The sequence below is a fragment of the Marmota marmota genome, unplaced genomic scaffold (genome assembly GCF_001458135.2).
Source record: "Marmota marmota marmota unplaced genomic scaffold, marMar, whole genome shotgun sequence".
Taxonomy (NCBI): Eukaryota; Metazoa; Chordata; class Mammalia; order Rodentia; family Sciuridae; genus Marmota; species Marmota marmota.
In genome coordinates this window covers 9,499,787-9,510,546 of record NW_025999982.1, presented here as the reverse complement: position 1 = coordinate 9,510,546, position 10,760 = coordinate 9,499,787, and positions in this window count along the sequence as shown.

Here is a 10,760-nt window from a genome sequence, read left to right as displayed (position 1 = left end):
CACCTTGCCTGGGGCCCTCTGTCTTTCCTCTCTGCAATGTGCCATTTTTTGTGGACCTTCCCTAATAATAAACAGTATCCCATATATGCCAGCCTGTTGTTTTGGGAGTTTTTTTTGTGTCCTGGAAGTAGTCGTGGGTCTCAGGGAATGGCAGAGTGGGAATCAGGACAGGTCTCACCCTGATAGATATGGAGGGGCCATGAGGTTCCCTGGTGGGTCACTGAGATTCTAAGTGAAATGGGTCCTGAGCTGAGGCTTGGAGATGGGCTCTGTCTTCCTGAGAGCTTGGAGTGACTTTACAGCTTCCCTCTAGAGGGGGTGGCAGTGGTAATGGAGCATAGGTGACGGGTAAGGGTCCCTACTCTAACAACCTGAGATGCTCTGTGATCCACTTTACCACCCCCAAGCTACTCATGACCCCAGGACACAGATGCATGTCTATAGGCAGTGTGACTGGGGGGCACAATTCTCAGATCTAGATGTCTGTCCTCTCAGCTCTTAATCAACCTTGGCCAGAATTTTCTGAAGTTTCTAGACACCTATGTGCCCTTGCAACTTTCATGGGGTCTACGAGGGAGGAGGCTGTGCTAGATACTATTTCTAGGAGGACTTCTGGAGCTTGGGGACTGAATTAGGCAGATTGCATTTACCTGGTCTCCTAGGTCCCAGGACTTCAATTTGAAGGAGGGCTGACCCTGAGCTATGGACATAGGCATAGCTCCTTGAATTACATGGACATCAAGCCCACTTTCTCTAACCAAGTCAGATCTCAGATCTCAGAGACCCAAATAAGGCAACTTCTGTCTTTGGAGACAAAACAGGTAGTTGAACCTATGGTTCACATCAGTTTCACATTCAGTCCAGTCACTATATGTCAGGAGGTCCCATACTTAAGTTATTCAATCACGACCCTCCTGCCTTTTGCTGTGTGTGTGTGTGTGTATGTGTGTATGTGTGTGTGTTACACTCCCCTGATGTGAGGGGTGGGAGAAGAGCGTGAGTAAGTTTCACACCCATCCCTCTGACTTCTGTGTAGTACCACACCTGGAGGTGTATAATAGTGGCTAGGGAGGACATTGAGAGGTACTGGCTGGTTCAGGTGTGTGGACAGTACCACAGACACACTATGCTTCTTGTGGCTTGACTACTGACCTGTACTCAGTTGCCAGGCTTATGAAGGGGAGACGGCCACCCATAGCAGTGCTCTGTATACTTCTTCTCTCCCATTCCTTCTTCCTCTCCTCTCCCTGATTAATCCTCCTTAGAAATGTGACTTTTACCAGTAAAAACTTATCAGACCCAATATATATTATTAATCAAATGGACCTATCGGATATCCACAGAGCATTTCATCCAAAAAGACCTCAATGCATTTTCTTTTCATGTGTCCCTGCAATCTTTTGCAAAATGGACGATATTTAAGGCCATAAGCAAGGTTTTGTAAATATGTAGCATTCTATGAAATTCCTCGTATGGTAATAGATCATAATGAAATGAAATTAGAACTCAGGAGATAGATTAAAATGACAGAAATGATACAAACACATCTGGATGGAATAATATACTTTTGATAGATCAGCAGGCCATAAAAAACCAGGGGAGAAATTTTAAAATTCTTACAATTAAGAGACAGAGATGCCTCATATCAGAATCTCCTGGACTCCGTGAAGGCCGTTGGGAGGGGAAAGGTAGAGACATGAGGGCCTACATGAGAAAATTAGAAAGATTCCCAATATACAACCTCATGATGAATCCAAAACCTGGAGAAGGAGGTAAATAATTAAGATCAGAGCTGAAATTCATGCAATAGAGCCTCAATTTTGAAAAATACAAAGGATCAATGAACAGGGAATCGAATCTTTGAAATGATACATAAGATTAACAAACCCCAGCCAAACTAACCAAAAGAAAGACAAAGAAGACCCAAATTAATATAAAATTAGAACCAAAAATGTAGATATCACCACACATATCACAGGAATCCTGACAATCATTATGGACTTTTTGGGAAAACTTATAGTCCAATAAATTGAAAAACTGAGGAGCAGTTGAGTTTCTAAACACCCATGGCCTACCTGAACCACGTGAACAGAGAAAAAAAAAACAGACCCAGGAGAATCAATGATATTGAAGCAGTAATTAAAAGTCTTCCACAAAAGAAAAGCCCAGGAAACGTGGATTCTCCTGTGAATTCTACCAGGCCTGTAAGAAGAATTAAAGCCAGTGCTTCCCAAGTTATTCTATGAAATAGAAATGGGGAGGAGAAGCAGTTCCAAATTTATTCTATGAAGCCAGAATCACCCTGATGCCAGAACTAGATAAGGACCCATCAAAGAAAGAATTCTACAGATCCATATCCCTGATGAACATAGATACAAAATTCCTTAATAAAATGTGAGCAGATCATATTCAACAACACAATAAAGAGATTATACATCATGATCAAGTAGGTTTCCTTCCTGTGTTACAAGGATGCAAATCAATATGTATAATTCATGAAATAAACAGAACTAAGGACAAAAGTCACATACTAATCTCAAAAGACACAGAGAAAATGATTTGGAGGGACGAGGGGCCAGGAGCAGAGGGGGTGCGGGCAGCGGGGTGGGTCTCTGGGGACCTTCGGCTGTCCTGTTGCTGCGGGTCCTGTGGTACCCGAGGCTACTTGCGGCGGGCCCAGGCGGTTGCCCGCAGTGGCAGGGACTTCTGGAAGGACCTAGCCTGCTGCGCCCTTCAGGTGACACTGAGCCTTCTAGAGTCCCTGGGTAAGGAGCCTCCACCTCCCCAGGGTGGGCCTGGCCACCTCCTTGTAACCCTCATAACCGCCCTGCGGGTTGTGGCGGGGTATCCCTAGGGGCTGTTTGATAAATAGACTTGTCCAAGGTCGCTCAGCTGCCGGCAGCAACCAGGCAGATCTGTGGGGAGGTTCTCAGGACCCTCCACACGGTGGCCGCGACCCGATCCAGGTTCTCTACATTCAGCCACCTTGAAACCAAACTGGCTGTCCTTCCCCTTCCAGGCAGGCAGAGGACTCATCCTCAGTCCAATTGGAACCTCGGTCACCTTTACTTACCTGCCACTCTTAGCCACTTCCCGGGTCCCCACCTTATCATACTCTTTGGTGGCATAACTACAGCCATCCTCCTTTCCCCACCCCCACTTTCTGGATACTGTTCTTCTTCTCAATCCATAGAGACTTGCTGGTCTCCGTTCTCTCCTTGAGAGATAAAAAGTTGCTCTTCTTTGTTCTCAAGAAACAGTAACTTGCCTTCTGCAAAATCAGGTGATACTTGCTATGCCAGTGACAAGGGCCAAATCCTCAGCTAAGGTGCGGCCAAGATCCTGGCCTATTAAAGGTGATGCTCAAGGGGGAGTTGCTGCGGAGTCCCTCTCCTGCCACTGTCTCCGCGCCAGCAGCCAGTCAGGTGCCAGACAATAAATCTGCTTATGCCTCTATCTTTGGATTGTGCCCCTGTCCTGCCTCACATTTCTTTCAGTCTTCAACTTTTGCAACTAACCTGGTTTTCCAGTCCTACTGCCACCATCTTTGAACCCCTCTGTCACAAACTTCTGTCACTAACGTAACCTGCCATCTTGACTGCTTCTCCTTTTTCTCACAGGCCACTTTGTATAGTCCCCAACCCTTGCATCAAGTGGTTCCCTTCTCTTTCTCTCTCTCTCTCTCTCTCTCTCACACACACACACACACACAACCTGTTAATGATTTGCTAAGTCCAAATCAAAACTCCTGAACTTGGCATTCAAGATAATTTGAAATCTGGCTCCAGCTTACCTTTCTCACCTGACCTCTCTTGGTTCCATAAGTAGAGGTCATAAACTGGCAGATTCAACTGAAAACTGGGTTTCCACTGGCCAGCAGAATTTCTTTTTAAATTTAACTCGATATTTGTTTTAAAATTAGGCGATATTGTTCTTTAAAAAATCCAAATTTGGGGGCTGTGATTGTGGCTCAGTGGTAGAGCATTCACCTAGCACACGTGAGGCACTGGGTTTGATCCAAAGCACCACATAAAAATAAATAAATAAAATAAAGGTATTGTTTCCAACTACAACTAAAAAGTATTAAAAAAAAATCCAAATTTCCACCAGGCATGATGGTGGACCCCAGCAAATCAGGAGGATAAGGCAGAAGAAGTTCAAGGCCAGCCATAGCAATTTACAGAGACCCTTAGCAACTTAATAAAAACTGTCTCAAAATAAAAAATAAAAAAGGAGGGGCTGGGGATGTGGCTCAAGTGGTGGCGCGCTTGCCTGGCATGCACAGGGCACTGGGTTCAATCCTCAGCACCACATAAAAATAAAATGAAGATGTTGTGTCCACCAAAAACTGAAAAATAAATATTAAAAAATTCTCTCTCTCTCTCTCTCTTTAAAAAAAAAGATAGTAAATAAAAATAAAAAAGGACTGGGAAAAAAAAGAAAATGTTTTGGAGAAAACTCATCCCCCAGTCATGATAAAATCACTAATAAAACTAAGTATATAGGGATCTTCCTTCAGCGTCACAAAGGTTATTCTACACAACAAGTCCAAAGCCACCATAATAGTGAGTGGGGAAAAACTGAAAGCATATTCTCTAAAATCAGGAACAAGACAAGCATATTCACTCTCCCAATTTCTGTTCAATGTAGCACTTGAAATTTTAGTCAAAGCAACTGGCCACGTGGAAGAAATAAAAGGGATACAAATAGGAAAGTGAAAATTCAGATTATCATTGTTTGCAGATCATATGATCCTATACTTAGAAGATCCAAAAACTCCACCAAAAGACTTTTAGAATTAATAATCAAGTTTAGTCAAGTATCAGGATGCAATATCAACACAAAAATATCAGTAACTTTTCTATTCATCAATAATGAATCTGCTAAAACAAAACGAAACCACAAAAAAAAAAAATAGGGAAAGAATTCCATTCACAATAGCCTAAAAAAATAAGCAAGCAAGTAAATAAATAATCCTTTCATAAATGTAACCAAGGAGATGAAAGACCCTGCAACAAAAATTATAGACAATGAAAAAAGAAATTGAAGAAGGCACTAGAAAATGGAAAGACATCCCATGTTCATGGACAGGCAGAATTAAATCATGTGAAAGTGCCATATTACCAGATGCAATTGACAGAGCCAGTGCAATCTCCAAATACCAACGACCTTCTTCACACACACACACACACACACACACACAACAACAACAACAACAACAAAACACAGCCCTAAAATTCATGTGGAAGAATTAAAGACCTAGAATAGCCTGCTTAGCAATGGTAACCCAAAAGACATATGCTGGAAGTCTCACAATATCTGGTTTCAAATTATCCTACAGAGCCACATCAACAGAAAGAGCATGACACTGGCATAAAAACAGCCACATAGCCTAAGGGAGTGGAATAGAAGACCCAGAGACAAACCCACTCAGATTTTGTCATCTGATCCTTGACAAAGGCACCAAAAACCTATGGTGGAGAAAAAACAAACTTTTAAACACCTGAACCTGGGCAAACTGGATATCATGTGCGGGAGAGTGAAGCCAGGTGTCTCTCTCTCAACCTGCACAGGAGGCAACTCAAAATGGATCAGAGATCTAGGAAGCAGACCAGAGACTTTGTACCCTGTAAGAAATCACAGGGTCAATACTGATAAATAGGTATGGACAAGGACTTCTTTATTAGGACTCCTAAAGCTCAGGAAATCATACCAATTATTAATAAGTGGATGGCATCAAATCAAACAGTATCTGCACAGCAAAAGAAACAATTAAGAGTGTGAAGAGAGAGCCTACAGAATGGGAGACAATATTTTCCAGCTTCCCTTCTGACAGAGAATTAATATCCAGAATATATAAAGAACTCAAAATGCTTAAAACCAAGAAAGCAAATAACCCAATCAACAAATGGGGCAAACAACCAAATAGACATTTCTCAAAAGAAAAAGACAAATGGTCCATAAATCATGAAAAATGTTCAACATCTTTATTAATCAAGAAATGCAAGCTGGGCACGGTGGCACAGGTCTTTAATGCCAGCAGCTTGGGAGGCTGAGGCAGGAGGATCGCAAGTTCAAATCCAGCATCAGCAAAAGTGATATAGTAAACAACTCAGTGAGACCCTGTCACTAAATAAAATACAAAATAGGGCTGGGGATGTGGCGCAGTGGTTGAGTGACCCTGAGTTCAATCCCTGGTTCGATCCCCGCTCCAAAAAAAAGAATGCAAATCAAAACTATATTGAGATGGGCTCTGTTGGCACAGGACTGTATTTCCAGTGCCTCAGGAGGCTGAGACAGAAGGATTGCAAGTTGAGCCCAGCCTCAGCAACTCAGAAAGGACCTCAACAACTTAGTGATACCCTGTCTTTTAATAAAAAACAAAAAGTGCTGGGGATGTGGTTCAGTGGTTAGGCATCCCTGGGTTAAATCCCCAATACCAAAAAGGAAAAAAGAAAGAAGAAAAACACAATCTACACTGAGATTTTTTTTTTCTTCAGTCAGAATGACAAACATCAAGAATACAAATAATAGTGAAGAATGGCAAGGACGTGAGGGAAAAGGAACATTTTCTAATATGCTGTTTGTGAAATTGTAAAATCATAAAACCACTATGGAAATCAGTATGAAGGATCCTCAAAATCTTGGAATGATCCTGGACAGTAGCACATGCCTGTATTCCTGAGCACATGCTACTCAGGAGGCTGAGGCAAGAGGATCACAGGTTCAAGATCAGCCTCAGTAACCTAGTGAGACCTTATCTCAACATCAAAACTGAAAAGGTCTGGGGATGTAGCTCCAGTGTTAAAGCTCTCTTTGTTTGAATTCCCAGTACCCAAACACAAACACAAAAACAAACAACAAATCCCAAACAAACAAAAGTACTGTTATGGAGCCACCCTATGACCCAGATGTGCTACTCCTGGCTGCTCCTGGTAGTTCATCCAAACATTAAAGGCGGCACACTGTGGGAATCACGCGCACACAGGTTTATAGCAGTGCGACTCCCAGGAGCCAAGGTATGGAGCCAGCCTTGTTGTCTATGAACAGAGGAGTGGATACAGCAATGTGGTTTATGTGCACAGTGGAGCTTATTCAGTCAGAAAGAAGATGAAATTATGTCACTTCAGGAAAATGGGTGTTAAGCAAAATGTGCCAGATTCAGACAGCCAAGGGTGGTACATTTTTTCTTATGTGTAGAAGCTAGAGAGAAAAGTGGGGGTGGGGGAGTAAGGAGGGAGTCACCTGGGTTTGGGGTTGTGGATCAAAGGGAGACCAGTAGGATAGAGGAAGGGGACCAGGGAGGCAGGGAGGGACAAGGGAGGTACTGGGGAATAAATTGACAAATTTGTGATACATGCATGCATGAGAATGACAAAATGTGTTCTACCATTGTGTACAAATAATGCCCAAATAGAATTTACATTAAAAAAGGAAAAATTGCCATTTTTTCACACTTTTTGTTGAAGTAAAATGCACATGAAAACAGATGAGCTATCAGGAGTAGAGCACACTAACTTCTCATGAGCCAGAGGACTCCACCTCACTCCCACCTGAATCAGGGAGTGGAATACTGCCGGGCAGGGTGGAGCACACCTGTAATCCTAGCAATTTGGGACACTGAGGCAGGAGGATTGACAGGTCCAGGCACAGCAACTTAGAAAGCCCCTCAGAAACCCAGCAAGACCCTGTCTCAGAGTCAATAGTAAAAAGGACGGGGGATGCAACTAAGTAGTAAAGCACCCCGGGGTTCAATCCTGGGACACACACACACACACACACACCAAAAAGAAGAAAAGGAACCAGAATGAATAGTCTCAGTCTCACCTAAGTCCTTTAGCCTTTGCCTCCCCTGCCCCAGCCCCTGCCCAATCTGAAGACCCAGACTCAGCTGACAGCCAGGTCTGCGGACAGGTACGGCCGTGGGCAGGGCCTCACTGGGTTGGACATCAGTGCTGCAGGCACAGACGGTTATCCCTTTTGACACACAAGCACACACAGGTGGGAAAGGGCAAGGGGCTGTCAAGGTCAAAGAAGCCTCAAGTGGTGGAGATGGGTCTTCTAAGTCAAGTTCGTCCCATGTCACACTCAAGTCCTTCCATATGTGCTGAGAGGGCTCAGCAAAGAGAAGTAGGTTCCATGTGTCATCAGAAATCAATCTGTGTGGACATCTCTGACACTGTCCAGGAACACCCTTCATTCTTCTAGGACATATTTCTTTGAGTACTTTTGTCCATATACTTTAAATGCTCCCTGAGGGAGCCACCAAGTTCTTGCCTGATTGTACCTGCTGCCCATGACTGATGGGCCAAGACTGGGTGCCTCCAAGAGAAGTCCATCTGATATATATATATATATATATATATATTTTAATGGCAGTAAGGATTTAACACAGTGATGCTCTACCACTTCGTTACATCCACAGGACTTTTAATTTATTTTTTTGAGATTATCTCATTTAATTGCTGAGGCTGACCTGGAACTTGTCATCTCCAGCCTCAGCCTCCTGATCTGCTGGATACACGCATGTGCTGCTCCATCTAAGTCAGAGAAATTTCTGAAGAATTTTGATTTCATTCTTTTCTCTGGAAACAAGAAACTCAGTTGTTATTGTTTAGTTCCATAGAAAAAGCCAGGAATGAGAACCAGAGAAAACATCTAGGGAGCATGCGAGATACTAGTCCATCTTCAGTTTTCACCCCCATCTACTCTTCCTGGGGCAGGGGCTGGAGATGGGTTCATGGGCCTCCATCCACCTAGTGTACCCCCTTTCCACAAAGCCAGAAATTCATGCAAGGTGATGTTAATCAATAGAGCAGAGGAAAACAACCAGTCTTTCTATTACTTAGTTATAGACACAGAGATTTATTTTCAGATGTTTGAGGTGCACATAAATCAGATTCCTCTATGATGGGTAGGGTTCATGCCTATAATCCCAGCAGCTCGGGAGGCTGAGGCAGGAGGATTACAAGGTCAAAAGCCAGCCTCAGCAATGGGGAGGAGCTAAGTAACTCAGTGAGACCCTGTCTCTAAATAACATACAAAATAGGGCTGGGGATGTGGGCCAGTGGGAGAGTGCCCTGAGTTCAATCCCCTGTACCTAAAAACAAAACAAAAAACAGACTCCTCGATAGAAGGAGACAAGTCAGCCTTTCTGTGGGACTGTCAAGATGGTTGCATGATTCATTAAATACAAAGCACCCTGCCCGGCCTGCCCTCTGGGATGGGGTGTTTTCCAGGAGGGTAAGAGCCCATCTAAAACCTCAGGTCCAGTTCTTGCTTACAGTAGTGCCGCAGTCTGGCTGGGCACAATCAGGAGCCACTTGTCAAAAGAAACTAACTTTATTTTTAGAACCACACACGCCAAACAAAACAGCCTCTCAGGAAAAACCCTCAGAGCCTCAACTGCCACCACCGGCTTCCCACAAGCCTCTCTCTCCCACCAAGCTTCTCTCCACCTCCCACAATCCTCCTGCTCTTGAGGCCGATTGGCTGGGTCACGTGGGCGGAGCCAAAAAAGTCCCCCAATGAGCAGCTCCGTGGTCTGAAAGGGCAGGGAAACAGCCCAATGAGCATCACCGCAGAGGAGCCAATCAGCTAGATGTTGCTGGGGCCGCTGTGAGCCAATCATCAGCTGGCAGCTGGAAGTTTGCTGGCAGCTGGAAGTTTGCTGGGGCCCCTTCGGCTGTGGCTCTCAACAAGTAGAAATCTCATCAGTGCAGAAGGAATGATGGAGATAGAAAATCACCACTAGGCAAACACCTTTGTAATGACTGTATTAGGCAAAACCGTTATCAGCTATTATACCCAGAGCAGGAGAATGAGGAGAAGCAGAAGGTTGGCACAGTCTCCACTCATCTCCCCAGAAGACTCTTATTAATTACTAAGCACAACAGTAAGTTGGCAGGCAAGAGACCTGCCAGAACCCACCTTAACAAGGGACACAGTCTAAGTGAGCAGGAACAGGACACCTGGGCATCACACCATCCAGACAGGGCGCCCCGAGAGGGCTCATCCCCTCTGCAGCATTCTCAAAACACCACCCTCCACCTCACCATGAGAAAACACCAGCATCACCTACAGCCAGGGGCAGTCTACAAAGGGACTGGTCAGGACAACAAAAAGTCACAAGGTCACAAGGGACAGAAAACCAAGGAGCTGGCACAGATGGAAGGAGAATGAAATGATCACCAAGAGCAATGTGGGAACCTAGACGGGATCCTAGACCAGAAAAGGAGCATTTGTGGCACAAATGGTGACATTTAGATGAGGTCTGTAGAGATCTTGATAGCATTATATCAGGGTAAATTCCTGAAGTGACCAGGGTAGGATGCTTTTTGTGTGAGTTAACATTAGGGGGTCCTGCATGAAAATTAGGAGGGACCACTCCTCACTATGTTCAGAACTCTCTGTGACTCTAGACTTATGTCAACATTTAACAGTGTATACCCTTGAGCTTGAGAAAAACAAACATCAGGTCCAGTATGTTCCCAGTGGATTTGGTTGGAGTAATGGTGAAAATATAAAACACACACCAACACTTAAGCAAAATCCAAAAGCCTGAGAAAATAGCTGAAACCTTAACTAAAAATGCACATAGATAACTGAGAAAGACTTAAGGTTATAGAGTAATTGTCCCCAGAGCTGAGTGGACAGTATCAGGGTTAGAATGCACAGGGAAACTGAGAATCCAGGCCCAAACTCAAGCCTACTGCAAGAGAGCCCTCTACCAGTACTGCTTAAGAAGTACCCGTTTGGCT